General features: G+C 43.6%; 2 pseudogenes; both read right to left on the bottom strand.

Moving 5' to 3' along the window:
• Window positions 1-13: 13 nt before the first annotated feature.
• LOC121847140 lies at window positions 14-1,721 on the bottom strand (annotated as a pseudogene).
• A 10,395-nt stretch (window positions 1,722-12,116) lies between these two features.
• Window positions 12,117-14,122, bottom strand: LOC112257250 (annotated as a pseudogene).
• Between the last annotated feature and the right edge of the window lie 3,635 nt (window positions 14,123-17,757).

Here is a 17,757-nt window from a genome sequence, read left to right on the forward strand (position 1 = left end):
AGACGATGCTGGGCCAATTGCGCCCTATGAGACTCCCAATCATGGCCAGATCTGACACAGCCTAGATTCAAACCAGGGTCTGTAGTGACACCTCTTGCACAGATGCAGTGCCTTAGACCACTGCACCATTCGCGAGACCAACTACACCAACCAGCCCCAGTTGATATTATTGGTTGGTTTTTTAAATGATAGATGCAGTGCTACATGAAGGTGTAAGATGGGTGGGTGACTAAAACTTTTTTCATTTGGTATGTCTTCAGAGTAATCTACAGTGGTGGTACTTCCTTCCTCCACACCCCATTATAACTACACTGATAAGAAACACATAAGTGTAATAGATGAGTTTATAGGACAAATTTCAAACAAAAACCCAACAGCTTTACACAAAACCATACATGTAACATTTCAAATCAGGCATGGACTGAACTTTAAAACCTATTTTGTTACTGTCAAAGTCTAATTTCTTAATTGCTTATAAAATGTTTTATATATCAGATTACTCATTTTAGGTCTGAGACATTTCTGACTCAGACCTGAGCCTCAGACGAGTTGGTGGCCCGTGAGAGCTGTGACTGTCCCTTGGAGTACACAGAGTCACATCCTCGCTGAAGACCTTCTCAAATATTTTACGTAGAGAAACCCTGACCCTCTCCTTGAAGTCCTGGCCCATGAACACATACAGGACAGGGTTGAGACAGCTGTTGATGTAAGCCAGAGAGATGGCCAGGGGGTCTAGCCCTGGCCATGACCTGGGAGGCTTCCTTGCCATACTCGATCACCAGTCCAATGACATGATAAGGCAGCCAACACACAAAGAACGCCGTCACCACAACCAAAATTATCTGGAAGGCCCTCTGGGATTTAAAGCGGCCGCTGCTCACCCTCCTACCGATCAGCAAGTAGCAGACAGCGATGACCAGTAGGGGGATGAGGAAGCCGGAGTATAAGGCTGGTGACGTGGGTGGCTTTGATAGCCGACTGGTTGCCCTCAGTTTTGTCTTGTAGGTGGTTATAGATGCACAGTGTTATGTTCATATCATCATGGACTACTATTTCTCTGTAGATCATAGAGGGGAGGCTGAGGAGCAGGGCCAGGACCCAGACCAGACCACAGAGCAGCCAGGCCAGGGTGATGATCCGGTGGTTCTGGGCCCAGACAGGCAGGATGACCAGGGCAAAGCGGTCCAGGCTGATGAGAACCAGTGTGAAAACACTGGCGAACATGTTGAGTACGACCATGGACGGAAGAATCTTACACATAGCCTCTCCATAAGGCCAGTGAGAGTTCAGTATGATGTCAGCTATGGAGAAGGGTATGGAGACACAGCAGAGAAGGTCTGCTGCAGCCAGGTTTACAAACCAGACAGTGTTGACTGTCCTCTTCATCTTCACTCCAGCTATCCAGATGACAAAGGCATTGCCTGGGATACCGAGGACACAGGCAATGCTGCAGAGAACTATGGACACCACCCATATGGATCGATGCCCTTGTTCTGACAGAGAGGTTTCATATAACGGGTCATAATACAAGTCAAACTCCCCATAACCTTCTGTGACATAATTCTCTAAGAAATTCCCATAATGCTCTGAGAACTCCATGTTGTCACTATGGAGAAATTGACACAGAATGTCACTCATTCTGACTTAATCATTAAAACACAATCTATGTTCTAATGTAATGTTTCATGGCATTGAGGATTGTCATTGACGTCAAATAACCATTCATGATTGATGGAAACTGTCTATATGGCATGTGTAACTACATCCTGGTATCAGAGCATTTCGTATTATTCTATAAGTAAATCTGAAAAATTCATTTATGTTACAAATTAATTTATGAATGTCCAGCATCCATTTTATATGTTCCAACTACAATTAGCATTATATGTTACGAATTTGCAAAACATGTTATGTTACGAATTTTCTAAATGTACAATATGTTACAAATTTGCAAAGTATGACATGTTACGAATTCTAGCGAGGCGGCTAACTTTAGCTGGCTCGCCAACGTTAGTTAGGGGTCAGGGTTAAGTTTAGGACTTAGGTTAAATGTTTAAGGTTAGGCTTAAGGGAAGGATTAGCTAAAACGGTTTTAACACATTTTTCGCCCGCTTTGAGGATAAAAACAGTACCACCGACGTGGCCCTCTCCGAAGGACATAGTGCTCTCGTTCTCTGTGTCCAACGTGAGTAAGACATTTAAGCGTGTTAACAACTCGCAAGGCTACCGGCCGAGACGGCATCCCTAGCAGTGTCCTCAGAGCATGCAGACCAGTTGGCTAGAGTGTTTACAGACATATTCAATCTCTCCCTATCCCAGTCTGTTGTCCCCACTTACTTCAAGATGTCCACCATTGTTCCTGTACGCAAGAAAGCAAAGGTAACTGAACTAAATTACTATCGCCCCATAGCACTCACATCTGTCATCATGAAGTGCTTTGAAAGGCTAGCTAAGGATCATATCACATCACCTCTACCTTACCTGACACCCTAGCAGACTCACTTCAATTTTCTTACCGCCCCAATACATCCACAGACGATACAGTCGCCATTACACTCCACACTGCCCTATGCCATCTGGACAAGAGGAATACCTACGTAATAATGCCATTCATTGACTATAGCTCAGCCTTCAACACCATAGTATGCTCCAAACTCATCATTAAGCTTGGTGCCATGGGTCTGAATCCCGTCCTGTGCAACTGGGCCCCGGACCTCCTGACAGGCCGCCCCTTCAGGTGGTGAAGGTAGAAAACAACACCTCCACTTCCCCAATCCTTAACACAGTGGCCCCACAAAGGTGTGTGCTCAGCCCTCTCCTGTACAGCCACACAAGCTCACAGAACGAGAGCGCCGAGTGCTCAAGCGCGTAAAGATCATCTGTCCTCGGTTACAACACTTACTACAGAGTTCCAAACTGCCTCAGGAAGCAAATTCAGCATAAGATCTGTTCGTCGGGAGCTTCATGAATGTCAAAGATCACTATGTGCAATGCCAGGTGTCGGATTAAGTGGTGTAAAGCTCACCAACATTGAACTGTGGAGTAGTGGAAACACGTTCTCTGGAGTGATGAATCACGCTTCACCATATGGCATTCTGACAGACAAATCTGGCTTAGGCAGATGCCTGGAGAATGCTACCCTGCCCCAATGCATAGTGCCAACTGTAAAGTTGGGTGGTGAAGTAATAATGGTCTGGGGCTGTTTTTCATTGTTCAGGCTAGCCCCTTAGTTCCAGTGAAGTGAAATCTTAATGCTACAGCATACAATGCCATTCTGGATGATTCTGGGCTTCCAACTCCATGGCAACAGTTTGGGCAAGGCCCTTTCCTGTTACAGCATGACAATGCCCCAGAGCACAAAGCAAAGTCCATACAGAAATGGTTTGTTGAGATCGGTGTGGAAGAACTTGACTGGCCTGCACAGAGCCCTGACCTCAACCACATCATACACCTTTGGGACTAATTGGAACACTGACTGCGAGCCAGGCCTAATCACCCCAACATCAGTCCACAACCTCACTAATGCTCATGGCTGAATGAAAGCAAGTCCCCGCAGCAACGTTCCAACATCTAGTGACTAGCCTTCCCAGAAGAGCGGAGGCTGTTATAGCAGCAAAAGTGTGGACCAACTCCAAATTAATGCCCATGATATTGGAATGAGATGTTCGACGAGCAGGAGTCCACATACTTTTGGACATGTAGCAGTGATTAATATGTTAATGTAAAGAATATTTGCTGGTCTGTGGTGTGTGAATGTGGAGCAACCAGAAGCTGCACTTGACACATGAAATTGCTTATTCCAGTTGCTAATAATAGAATGCACCCATTAAGAAAATGACTGTAAAAACTGGTAAATCCAGTTGAATCAGATGGCTCATTGATCAAAGCCGACTGATATTGCCAACAACTTTAATTACTTTTTCCATTGGCAAGATAAGCAAATTTAGGGATGACATGCCAGCAACAAACGCTGACACTACACATCCAAGTATATTGGACCAAACCAAGAATTGTACTTTTGAATTCCGTAAAGTCAGTGTGGAAGAGGTGAAAGAATTGTCGTCTATCAACAATGACAAGTCACCAGGGTATGACAATCTGGATGGAAAGTTACTGAGGATAATAGCAGACGATATTTCCACTCCTATTTGCCACATCTTCAATTCAGGCCTAGAGGGAAGCTAAAGTCATTCCGCTACCCAAAAGTCATAAAGCCCCCTTTACTGGCTCAAATAGCCGACCAATCAGCCTGTTATCAACCCTTAGTAAACTTCTGGAATAAAACTGTGTTTGACCAAATAACAGACTTTCAGCACGCTTATAGGGAAGGACACCTAACAAGCACAGCACCTACACAAATGACTGATGATTGGCTGAGAGTAATGATAAAATGATTGCGGGGGCTGTCTTGTTAGACTTCAGGGCAGCTTTTTACATTGTCGATCATAGTCTGCTGCTGGAAAACCGTATGTGTTATGGCTTTCCAACTCCTGCTATAATGTGGATAAAGAGATCCTTGTCTAACAGAACATAGAGGGTTCTTTAATGGAAGCCTCTCAAACATAATCCAGGTAGAATCAGGATTTCCCCAGTTTAGCTGGGGAAACAACACGCCACTGATTGAGTAACGCCGGAGTGTCTATGTATGCGGATGACGCAACACTATACACGTCAGCTACAACAGCGACTGAATGACTGCAACACTTCAAGAGCTGCAGTTAGTTTCAGAGTTGGCGGCAAGGAATAAGTTAGCCCTAAATATTTCTAAAACTAAAAGCATTGTATTTGGGACAAAACATTTACTAAACCTCAACTAAATATTGTAATAAATCATGTGGAAATTGAGCAAGTTGAGATGACTAAACTGCTTGGAGTAACCCTAGATTGTAAACTGTCATGGTCAAAACATATTGATACAGAAGTAGCTAAGATGGGGAGAAGTCTGGTGCCACAAAAAAAGGACTTAGGAAAATTGCAATTGGCTCAGAACATGTCAGCACGGCTGGCCATTGGATGTACACAGAGCTAATATTAATAATATGCATGTCAATATCATCTGGCTCAAAGAGGAGGAGGTATTGACATGTTGAATGAACCGAGCTGTCTGCCTAAACTACTGGCTCACAGCTTGGACACCCATGCATACCCAACAAGACATGCCACAAGAGGTCTTTTCACAGTCCCCAAGTCCAGAACAGACTGGACTGGAGGCGCAGAGTACTACATAGAGCCATGACTACATGAAACTCCATTCCACATCAAGTAACTGATGCAAGCAGTAAATTTAGATTTAAAAAAAACAGATTAAAAAACACCTTGTGAAGCAACACAAACATAGGCACAGACATTACCAAACACACACGATAACATGTACTATGCACTCCACACACACACACACACACACACACACACGGATTTAGTACTGTAGATATGTGGTAGTGGTGGAGTAGGGGCATGAGGACACACAGTGTGTTGTGAAATCTGTGAATGTTACTTGATGTGGAATGAAGTTTCATTCCACATGTAGCTGGGGATTTTAACAAGGCTAATCTGAAAACAAGACTCCCTAAATTTTATCAGCATATCGATTGCGCAACCAGGGGTGGAAAGACCCTGGATCATTGTTACTCTAACTTCCGCGACGCATATAAGGCCCTGCCCCGCCCCCCTTTTGGAAAAGCTGACCACGACTCCATTTTGTTGATCCCTGCCTACAGACAGAAACTAAAACAAGAGGCTCCCACGCTGAGGTCTGTCCAACGCTGGTCCGACCAAGCTGACTCCACACTCCAAGACTGCTTCCATCACGTGGACTGGGAGATGTTTCGTATTGCGTCAGACAACAACATTGACGAATACGCTGATTCGGTGTGCGAGTTCATTAGAACGTGCGTTGAAGATGTCGTTCCCATAGCAACGATTAAAACATTCCCTAACCAGAAACCGTGGATTGATGGCAGCATTCGTGTGAAACTGAAGGCGCGAACCACTGCTTTTAATCAGGGCCAGGTGTCTGGTAACATGACTGAATACAAACAGTGCAGCTATTCCCTCCGCAAGGCTATCAAACAAGCTAAGCGCCAGTACAGAGACAAAGTAGAATCTCAATTCAACGGCTCAGACACAAGAGGCATGTGGCAGGGTCTACAGTCAATCACGGACTACAGGAAGAAACCCAGCCCAGTCACGGACCAGGATGTCTTGCTCCCAGGCAGACTAAATAACTTTTGCCCGCTTTGAGGACAATACAGTGTCACTGACACGGCCTGCAACGAAAACATGCGGTCTCTCCTTCACTGCAGCCGAAGTGAGTAAGACATTTAAACGTGTTAACCCTCGCAAGGCTGCAGGCCCAGACGGCATCCCCAGCCGCGCCCTCAGAGCATGCGCAGACCAGCTGGCCGGTGTGTTTACGGACATATTCAATCAATCCCTATACCAGTCTGCTGTTCCCACATGCTTCAAGAGGGCCACCATTGTTCCTGTTCCCAAGAAAGCTAAGGTAACTGAGCTAAACGACTACCGCCCCGTAGCACTCACTTCCGTCATCATGAAGTGCTTTGAGAGACTAGTCAAGGACCATATCACCTCCACCCTACCTGACACCCTAGACCCACTCCAATTTGCTTACCGCCCAAATAGGTCCACAGACGATGCAATCTCAACCACACTGCACACTGCCCTAACCCATCTGGACAAGAGGAATACCTATGTGAGAATGCTGTTCATCGACTACAGCTCGGCATTCAACACCATAGTACCCTCCAAGCTCGTCATCAAGCTCGAGACCCTGGGTCTCGACCCCGCCCTGTGCAACTGGGTACTGGACTTCCTGACGGGCCGCCCCCAGGTGGTGAGGGTAGGCAACAACATCTCCTCCCCGCTGATCCTCAACACTGGGGCCCCACAAGGGTGCGTTCTGAGCCCTCTCCTGTACTCCCTGTTCACCCACGACTGCGTGGCCACGCACGCCTCCAACTCAATCATCAAGTTTGCGGACGACACAACAGTGGTAGGCTTGATTACCAACAACGACGAGACGGCCTACAGGGAGGAGGTGAGGGCCCTCGGAGTGTGGTGTCAGGAAAATAACCTCACACTCAACGTCAACAAAACTAAGGAGATGATTGTGGACTTCAGGAAACAGCAGAGGGAACACCCCCCTATCCACATCGATGGAACAGTAGTGGAGAGGGTAGCAAGTTTTAAGTTCCTCGGCATACACATCACAGACAAACGGAATTGGTCCACTCACACAGACAGCATCGTGAAGAAGGCGCAGCAGCGCCTCTTCAACCTCAGGAGGCTGAAGAAATTCAGCTTGTCACCAAAAGCACTCACAAACTTCTACAGATGCACAATCGAGAGCATCCTGGTGGGCTGTATCACCGCCTGGTACGGCAACTGCTCCGCCCTCAACCGTAAGGCTTTCCAGAGGGTAGTGAGGTCTGCACAACGCATCACCGGGGGCAAACTACCTGCCCTCCAGGACACCTACACCACCCGATGTTACAGGAAGACCATAAAGATCATCAAGGACATCAACCACCCAAGCCACTGCCTGTTCACCCCACTATCATCCAGAAGGCGAGGTCAGTACAGGTGCATCAAAGCTGGGACCGAGAGACTGAAAAACAGCTTCTATCTCAAGGCCATCAGACTGTTAAACAGCCACCACTAACATTGAGTGGCTGCTGCCAACACACTGACACTGACACTGAATCAACTCCAGCCACTTTAATAATGGGAATTGATGGGAAATGATGTAAATATATCACTAGCCACTTTAAACAATGCTACATTATATAATGTTACTTACCCTACATTATTCATCTCATATGCATACGTATATGCTGTACTCTATATCATCGACTGCATCCTTATGTAATACATGTATCACTAGCCACTTTAACTATGCCACTTTGTTTACATACTCATCTCATATGTATATACTGTACTCGATACCATCTACTGTATCTTGCCTATGCTGCTCTGTACCATCACTCATTCATATATCCTTATGTACATATTCTTTATCCCCTTACACTGTGTATAAGACAGTAGTTTTGGAATTGTTAGTTAGATTACTTGTTGGTTATTAATGCATTGTCGGACTAGAAGCACAAGCATTTCGCTACACTCGCATTAACATCTGCTAACCATGTGTATGTGACAAATAAAATTTGATTTGATTTGATTTGATTTTATTTGGATTAAGATGAATGGATGCCCAAGGGAGAATTGGACATACATGATAATGTCAGAAAATAAGGATAATTTACTAATCCTACCTAAGTCATTATTTAGGGTATATAAGGTTGTTACCTGGGCAGAGCCAGGTATCAAAAGGGGGGTGGGTAAGTTAGTGGCCTATTGGATAAGGAACTAATAATAAAAAATAAATATGAGAAACTGTTTGTTAATCTTGATTCTAGCCATCCCGGATCCGGGATCGTGAATACAGCCTCAAGCTCATTACCATAACGCAACGTTAACTATTCATGAAAATCGTAAATGAAATTAAATAAATATGCTAGTTCTCAAGCTTAGCCTTTTGTTAACAACACTGTCATCTCAGATTTTCAAAATATGCTTTTCAACCATAGCAAAACAAGCATTTGTGTAAGATTATTGATAGCTAGCGTAGCATTTAGCGTAGCATTTAGCGTAGCATTCAGCATGCAACGTTTTCACAAAAACAAGAAAAGCACTCAAATAAAATCTTTTACCTTTGAAGAACTTCAGATGTTTTCAATGAGGAGACTCTCAGTTAGATAGCAAATGTTCAGTTTTTACAAAAAGATTATTTGTGTAGGACAAATCGCTCCGTTTTGTTCATCACGTTTGGCTACGAAAAAAACCTGTATCCAGGAGTGTAAAAGGTCTAGGCAAGCTCATTAGCATAACGCAACGTTAACTATTCATGAAAATCGCAAATGAAATGAAATAAATATATTTGCTCTCAAGCTTAGCCTTTTGTTAACAACACTGTCATCTCAGATTTTCAAAATATGCTTTTGAACCATAGCTAAACAAGCATTTGTGTATTAGTATTGATAGCCTAGCATAGGATTAAACCTGGCATTCAGCATGCAACATTTTCACAAAAACAAGAAAAGCATTCAAATAAAATAATTTACCTTTGAAGAACTTCAGATGTTTTCAATGAGGAGACTCTCAGTTAGATAGCAAATGTTCAGTTTTTACAAAAATATTATTTGTGTAGACAAATCGCTCCGTTTTCTTCACGTTTGGGTAAGAAAAAAAACGAAAATTAAGTAATTAAAACAAACTTTTTTCCAAATTAACTCCATAATATCAGACAGAAACATGGCAAACGTTGTTTAGAATCAATCCTCAAGGTGTTTTTCACATATCTATTCGATGATAAGTCATTTGTGTCAGTTTAGTTAATCCTCTGAAGAAATGGAACGCGCATGGACCTGGCGATTACGCAATAATTTCGACGCAGGACACCGGGCGGACACCTGGTAAATATAGTCTCTTATGGTCAATCTTCCAATGATATGCCTACAAATACGTCACAATGCTGCAGACACCTTGGGGAAATGACAGAAAGGGCAGGCTCATTCCTGGCGCATTCACAGCCATATAAGGAGACATTGGAACACAGCGCCTTCAGAATCTGGGGCATTTCCTGTATGAAACTTCATCTTGGTTTCGCCTGTAGCATTAGTTCTGGGGCACTCACAGATAATATCTTTGCAGTTTTGGAAACGTCCGAGTTTTTTCTTTCCAAAGCTGTCAATTACATGCATAGTCGAGCATCTTTTCGTGACAAAATATCTTGTTTAAAACGGGAACGTTTTTTATCCAAAAATTAAAAGAGCGCCCCCTATCTCGAAGAAGTTAACCAAGCCTGTATGTCCAGGATTTTATGCATAACAGGTGAACTACAGGTGAAGTCACTCAATCCAGTCCCAGAGGCTTGTTGGGGGGACCATACCAAGGATCCCTGGTGACAGCTAGCTGAAAGAGCTACCCGGATTCATATCGCACGGTGGGAGGGTACGACACAACGATACTGTCGAACAATAAACAGTGTTCGAGAGGAGAACTGGAATTAACAGAATTCCGGGGGCCATCTCTCGAATGAAGTAATCCTCCCTGTCCTATCACCCCTGTTTTTGTTCATAGAAGTGAAGGTGTGTCTGGCTCTTGCTAGTGATGTGTTCTCGGGGAGAGGGTGGGGCTTCACATGGAAGCTGTTCGTCTGAGCTGTCTTATCGTGGGTGCCATATTCCTGATACAGCACGTCCTACTTGAGTATGCGGAGAGTGGTAATTTGACCCATGGTTTAGATGATGAGGATTTTGTTCCAAAACAAGCATAAGAGATCCCTAGATCCCTATGAATTGACAGTGTGTTTAATTTTAATTGGGAATTAAAACAGAGGAATTAAATTCCTTCAACAATCATATTCAATAATTTGTCTGTAGCAAAGTGAAGAAATCTTTTGGTATCATCAGAAAGATTACTGGTTTGGTTAATCAAGCTTGCTTGCTCTATACTATAGTTTAATTTAGCCATATCTCAATTACTGTAACATTGTCTGGGCCAGTACATATGCCTCTTACCTACACAAATTACTCATCATACATTTGCAAGACTAGCCACCTCTATTTGCCCGGTTCCGTCTGCACCTTAGTTTAAGAAACTCAATATCTTGTCTATTTATGACATTAATGTATGCCAAATATGCATTTTTCATCTACAAATACTTATACTTCCCAGGTACATCCTCTTTCCATTGATCATCCTTGAAATGTTTCTACAACTTGGAGTCCACCTGTGGTAAATTCAGTTGATTGGACATGATTTAGAAAGGCACACACCTATCTATATAAGGTCCCACAGTTGACAGTGCATGTCAGAGCAAAAACCAAGCCATGAGGTCGAAGGAATTGTACTCAGAGCTCCGAGACATGATTGTGTTGAGGCACAGATATGGGGAAGGGTACCAAAAAAGGTTTTCAAAATTGAAGGTTCCTAAAAACACAGTGGCTTCCTTCATTCTTAAATGGAAGAGGTTTGGAACCACCAAGACACTTCTTAAAGCTGGCCGCCCGACCAAACTAAACAATCGAGGAAGAAGGGCTTTGGTCAGAGAGGTGAGCTCCAGAGTTCCTCTGTGGAGATGGTCGTCCTTCTGGAAGGTTCTCCCATCTCTGTAGCACTCCACCAATCAGGCCTTTATGGTAGTGGCAAAACGGAAGCCACTCCTCAATAAAAGACACATAACAGCCTGCTTGGAGTTTTCCACTCAGACCAGAAACAAGATTCTCTGGTCTGATGAAACCAAGATTGAACTCCTTGGCCTGAATGCCAAGCGTCACATCTGGAAGAAACCTAGCACCATCACTACGGTGAAGCATGGTGGTGGCAGCATCATGCTGTGGGGATGTTTTTCAGCGGCAGGGACTGGGAGACTAGTCAGGTTCGAGGCAAAGATGAACGGAGCAAAGTACAGAGAGATTCTTGATGAAAACCTGCTCAAAACCTCAAACTGGGGTGAAGGTTCACCTTCCAACAGGACAATGACCCTAAGCACACAGCCAAAACATCACAGGAGTGTCTTCGGGAGAAGTCTCTGAATGTCCTTGAGTGGCACTGCCAGAGCCCGGACTTGAACCTGATCAAACATCTCTGGAGAGACCTGAAAATAGCTGTGCAGAGTAGTTCCCCATCCAACCTGAAAGGAGCTTGAGCGGATCTGCAGAGAAGAATGAGAAACTCCACAAATATACGTGTGCCAAGCTTGTAGTGTCATGTCACAGAAAACTCGAGGCTGTAATCGCTGCCAAAGATGCTTCAACAAAGTACAGAGTAAAGGGTCTGAATACTTAGGTAAAAGTTGTACTTTAAAAAAATATATATATTTTTGCAAAAAATGTATAACAACCTGTTTTTGCATTGTCATTCAGGGGTATTGTGTGTTCATTGATGAGGGTGAAGAAAAAAAATAGAATAAGGCTGTAAAGTCAAGGGGTCTGAATACTTTCCGAATGCACCGTATCCCCAAAATATGTATTTTTACAATTACATGTGACTGATGGCATAAACATCACAAGTAGGCCTATACAAAATGACATCACATAAATGAATCTTCTTTCATTCTTTCTGCCACTGTACCAGTTCCTTGCGAAATACTTCCTTCCTTAGTATTGTTACTGTGCAAAACCAACAAACAGCAACATGGGGGACTTTGTGTGGCTACTTCCTCTTTTTCTTGCTTTTCCTGCTGCCCTCCCCTTGCTGGGAGCCAGAGTCTGCCACCGATCCGGGTCTTCAGTTTGGGGATCATCTCAGCACAGTAGATCATCACGTATTTACCTTCGGGGACATTCAGACAGGATAATAAAGCTGTAGTACTAAAGTGTGTTTTACACAACTGTGTTGCATCCACAAACTGGAATGTGTAACATGTAGGAGGGCATTGTCAGAGAAGGACCGTAGTGCAGAACTTTCAAACATGGATCAGAGAGGAGAATCATTTTAAATAACATAAAGCAGTTGATGGTAAAACTAACTGCATTGCTTCCCGTTTTACTAACTTCAGCCATAGGTCATTGCTTCTCCCCTTCACAAACAAGCACTCACGTGATGCAAACTTGTCTGAGCAGAGCGTTCCATCCTCCTGCTTCAGCTGTACACGCACTCTTCCTCCGAAAGTCACATCCCTGTTCCACTCTCTAGAGTACATCTTGTTCTGTGATAGATAAGTAAAATAACAATGAGAGACTTAGAAATTGGGCAACGCCATACCTTAACCTACTATGATTACATTTGGTCCTGTGTAGCTCAGTGGGTAGAGCATGGCGCTTGCCAGGGTTGTGGGTTCTATTCCCACAGGGGACCAGGTACGAAAATATATGCACTCACTACTGTAAGTCGCTCTGGATAAGAGCGTCTGCTAAATAACCAAATGTTTGACAATGGAAAATGGCTGTTGTGGATTCACCTAGGTTGGAGCTACTGTTACACAATGGTACTGAATGAGGCAAGTTACCCTCTTATTTAAAGCATGTAAAAGCACAAACGTACGCAATCCATTATTGGATGTAAGATCTGCCATTACCTCGATAAGAACATTTGCCCCCCCTACTGTCAACACATGACAGATCTCAGCACAAGTAGGGTTTTCCACTGCCTGGTTGGGGAGACAGAGATGAAAACCAACATGTCAGACATGTCCCTCAGCACTCGTGTGACAAACTACAAAAAAAAAAATCTGTTTCAGAAAGAGGTAGACCAGTGGTGGGTGTGTGTACACATTCACCAGGATAGATCTGCAAAAGCAAGTGGTCCACCATGTATTGAACCAAACAAATAAAAAGAATCCTGCAGGTTTGGTTTACCTTTTCAGCGGGTATCCGTCTCCCCTCTGCAAGGGTCTTCTTTCTGTTTACATAGGAAGGGTATATGCAGATAAACCTGCAAAAGAAAGATGAGAAAATGATTACATTTCTCCTAGCAGCAGGATATTATGCTGGCAGCATGATAGCAGATTTATTTCCTCCAAAATAAGAGTCCTCCTGCAAAGACATGTTAACTTTGGGAATATCCATTTTTTGTTTTGCACGCTAGTGCAGTACAACGGTCTTTCACAGCATTGCAACCACCTCTGGAAGAAAAAAAATGATAGTTGTACGCATTTTATTTTTTACACCACCAATTATTTTGAAAGTTTATACAAATACTGGGATGTTGAAAGCTATATGTAAAGAAATATAATTTTAATAAAAATGACTCAGTCTGCTAAACTTAAATGGGTCTCTTGTGCTGGGCAACGGGTTTAATACAGAGTACTGGTGACTCCTTACTCCACCCACTCCTTCCACTGCAATGCAATACACATATATGGAACACTTATTGGCTTGTAGAGAGAGAACTTTTCTACCTGTCTCAGCTAAAGCAGGGTGGGAAATACTCAGCAGGGTCTCCACTAACCAAATATGTGTAGTTTTGGAGGGGGACTGTGTTATAGACATGCATTTAGTCCTGCATGTTATAGTAATTCCCAAACAATAAATACAGGTACTGTTGTGTTGAACATCAGTTGTAAAGACAAAATAATTATATATTTTTTTGCTTACCCCATTTGCTTCCAGTGTGAAATAAAATATAAACAAAGACGAAGTAAACAATGATCGACTGGCATACCTGTTAACGACCTAGATTAACCTAATGGTGATGGCAATTGATGCACCGTTACACATTTAAAATCAGCCCAAGGCCAGCCTTGACGTGCCAAAAAAAATGCAGCAGGTTAATCGCTTGACCTGACAAATAACATTGATATATTTTTTCTGACAAGATTTTTTTTTACAAGTGATTACTATTTGTCCGTTGTCTTACTAGAAGGTCTAAGAAAGGACAATGAAATACACTTGATCAGTTTTATACTTTATAAAATAATGGTTGTTTTTACTTGTGCTCCTTTCAACCTCCCTTCCAATGGCTTGGTAGCATTTCCTACAGAATGCTCTCATCCGATAGGCCTACAGGTAAAAAGGGAGTGGCGTCATATCCCCTCAACCAGAGAAATGAGCCAATGGACATTTACACACACACACGCACGCACGCACACACACACACACACACACACACACACACACACACACACACACACACACACACACACACACACACACACACACACACACACACACACACACACACACACACACACACACACACACACACACACACACACACACACACACACACACACACACACACACACACACACACCTTGGTCAATCAAACTTAAACTTGATCCATTCAGAGACAATCCTCATTGCTTTATCCTACCTCTTCAATTATTGCATTGGAATATAATTTATATTCCTGAATTGATTGCATTCAATACAAACTGACCCCAAGCCTAAATCCAACACTCAAATGAGATGAGGATCCCACTGCATTCAATGCATTAATGTTCCAAAGGTTATCCAAGTCACTTAAATTTAGTGTTTTACTACGTGTTCAAGTAAACAGTTATCAATAGTTTGTTTCTTTGTTATTTGACTATTCAAAGTGTATAGGCCTACATGTGGTAAAAATACATACAAATCATGGTCCTGTTCTGTTCTAAACCCAGCTAAAAAAGAAATGTCCCTTTTTCAGGACCCCATCTTTCAAAGATAATCCAAATAACTTTACAGATCTTCATTGTAAAGGGTTTAAACACTGTTTCCCATGCTTGTTCAATGAACCATAAACAATTAATGAACATGCACCTGTGGAACGGTCGTAAAGACACTAACAGCTTACAGACGCTAGGCAATTAAGGTCACAGTTAGGAAAACATGGGACACTAGAGGCCTTTCTACTGACTCTGAAAAACACCAAAAGAAAGATGTCCAGGGTCCCTGCTCATCTGCGTGAACGTGCCTTAGGCATGCTACAAGGAGGCATGAGGACTGCAGCTGTGGCCAGGGCAATAAATTGCAATGTCCGTACTGTGAGATGCCTCAGACAGCGCTACAGGGAGACAGGATGGACAGCTGATCGTCCTCGCAGTGGCAGACCACGTGTAACACCTGCACAGGATCGGTACATCCGAACATCACACCTGCGGGACAGGTACAGGATGGCAACAACAACTGCCCGAGTTACACCAGGAACGCACAATCCCTCCATCAGTGCTCAGACTGTCCGCAATAGGGTGAGAGAGGCTGGACTGAGGGCTTGTAGGCCTGTTGTAAGGCAGGTCCTCACCAGACATCACTGGCAACAATGTTGCCTAAGGGCACAAACCCACCGTCGCTGGACCAGACAGGACTGGCAAAATGTGCACTTCACTGATGAGTCGTGGTTTTGTCTCACCAAGGGTGATGGTCGGATTCGTGTTTATCGTCAAAGGAATGAGCGTTAGACCGAGGCCTGTACTCTGGAGCGGGATAGATTTGGAGGTGGAGGGTCTGTCATGGTCAGGGGCAGTGTCTCACAGCATCATCGGACTGAGCTTGTTGTCATTGCAGGCAATCTCAACACTGTGCGTTACAGGGAAGACATCCTCCTCCCTCATGTGGTACCCTTCCGGCAGGCTCATCCTGACATGACCCTCCAGCATGACAATGCCACCAGCCAGACTGCTCGTTCTGTGCGTGATTTCCTGCAAGACAGGAATGTCAGTGTTCTGCCTTGGCCAGCGAAGAGCCCGGATCGCAATCCCATTGAGCACATCTGGGACCTTTTGGATCGGAGGGTGAGGGTTAGGACCATTCCCCCCAGAAATGTCCGGGAACTTGCAGGTGCCTTTGTGGAAGAGTGGGGTAACATCTCACAGCAAGAACTGGCAAATCTGGTACAGTCCATGAGGAGGAGATGCACTGCAGTACTTAATGCAGCTGGTGGCCACACCAGATACTGACTGTTACTTTTGATTTTGACCCCCACTTTGTTCAGGGACACATCCAATTTCTTTTAGTCACATGTCTGTGGAACTTGTTCAGTTTGTCTCAGTAATTGAATCTTATTTTCATACAAATATTTACACGTTAAGTTTGCTGAAAATAAACGCAGTTGACACAGAGGACGTTCCTTTTCTTGCTGAGTTTAGTAAGGAATCTCCCTCACTAGTCACCTATCAAATCATATTAATGACATTTCATCTTTCAGTCATGCCAGACTTTCTGTGTGTATGGTTCCCGTTACAGTGCTATCAACTGGCCCCAAGCGCCACAAAACCCGCTGGCTGAGACAGATCTCGGGTAAAGAGGTGAGGAGTGGTTAATTTGCATAACTGTATAAACACTATAAATAACACATACTGAAATAAGGATGCTCTCTTCTGTATTGCATCTTCTCTGGTATACAAGTTTAGTTTTTATTTCCCATTATTATTCGTTTTACAGTAACACCTACAGCCCAGTCTTCATTTACCATGATCATTTTAGGATATGGACATCATTTCCAAAACAAAACAAAAATGAATTAGTGTTACAAAAACACTTTCCTTAAGTTTGTCCTGGTGGTGGATGATATTGTGCACATGCAAAACCGAGCTGGTCTCACAGGTCATGCTACCCTCCTTGGCTTTTGGGCTTCACGTCCACTCCTGGAGACAGACGTTTGTGAACTGTGTTACCACAAGGCCTTGTCCCGGACATTGTCTATTAGCTCCTAGTAACAACCGTATAGACCGTCCATCCATCGACCAGGCAGGAATAGAGTTTAAAGAACTACACCGTGCTGCTCTGTTGAAGTGGACTCGAGTAATTACCATTACTAGTTCCACAAACACATAACGTAAGTGAAACTCACAATTTCCAAGACAATGTTTTGCAAATTACTAAAACTCTGCAATGCTACTGGCAATTATTTCCAGATCTTTGTCCTCGACTTCCCAAGTGGCATAAATTGTAAAAATGGTTTACAATACCAAGAGCAGCTGGAATTGGAGTATGAAAGCCAAGCATGGGAGCTTGGTGTGACTTAGAGAAGGGCTTCGTCCAATGCTTTCCCAACAGTGCTTCTGCTCCCACAATAAAGTACCCCGGAGTGATAATTACAGGATGCCATTTTTGGTCATGCTTATCAAAGACACTTTGTTCGAGGGACTGAGGGGTACATGGGTGCAACTAGGCCTACTTCTGCTGTGATCCAAAGTGTGAGATATCTTATTTTTTGAATGTTAAATCGTGTCATTTTTTCCTACTTAGTTTCTCTGCATTTATGCAAAGTTCAGTCCACAAATAAGGTGTCTAATAGAGGCAACGGGCAAGGTTG

This window comes from Oncorhynchus tshawytscha, linkage group LG09 (genome assembly GCF_018296145.1).
Source record: "Oncorhynchus tshawytscha isolate Ot180627B linkage group LG09, Otsh_v2.0, whole genome shotgun sequence".
Lineage (NCBI taxonomy): Eukaryota > Metazoa > Chordata > Actinopteri > Salmoniformes > Salmonidae > Oncorhynchus > Oncorhynchus tshawytscha.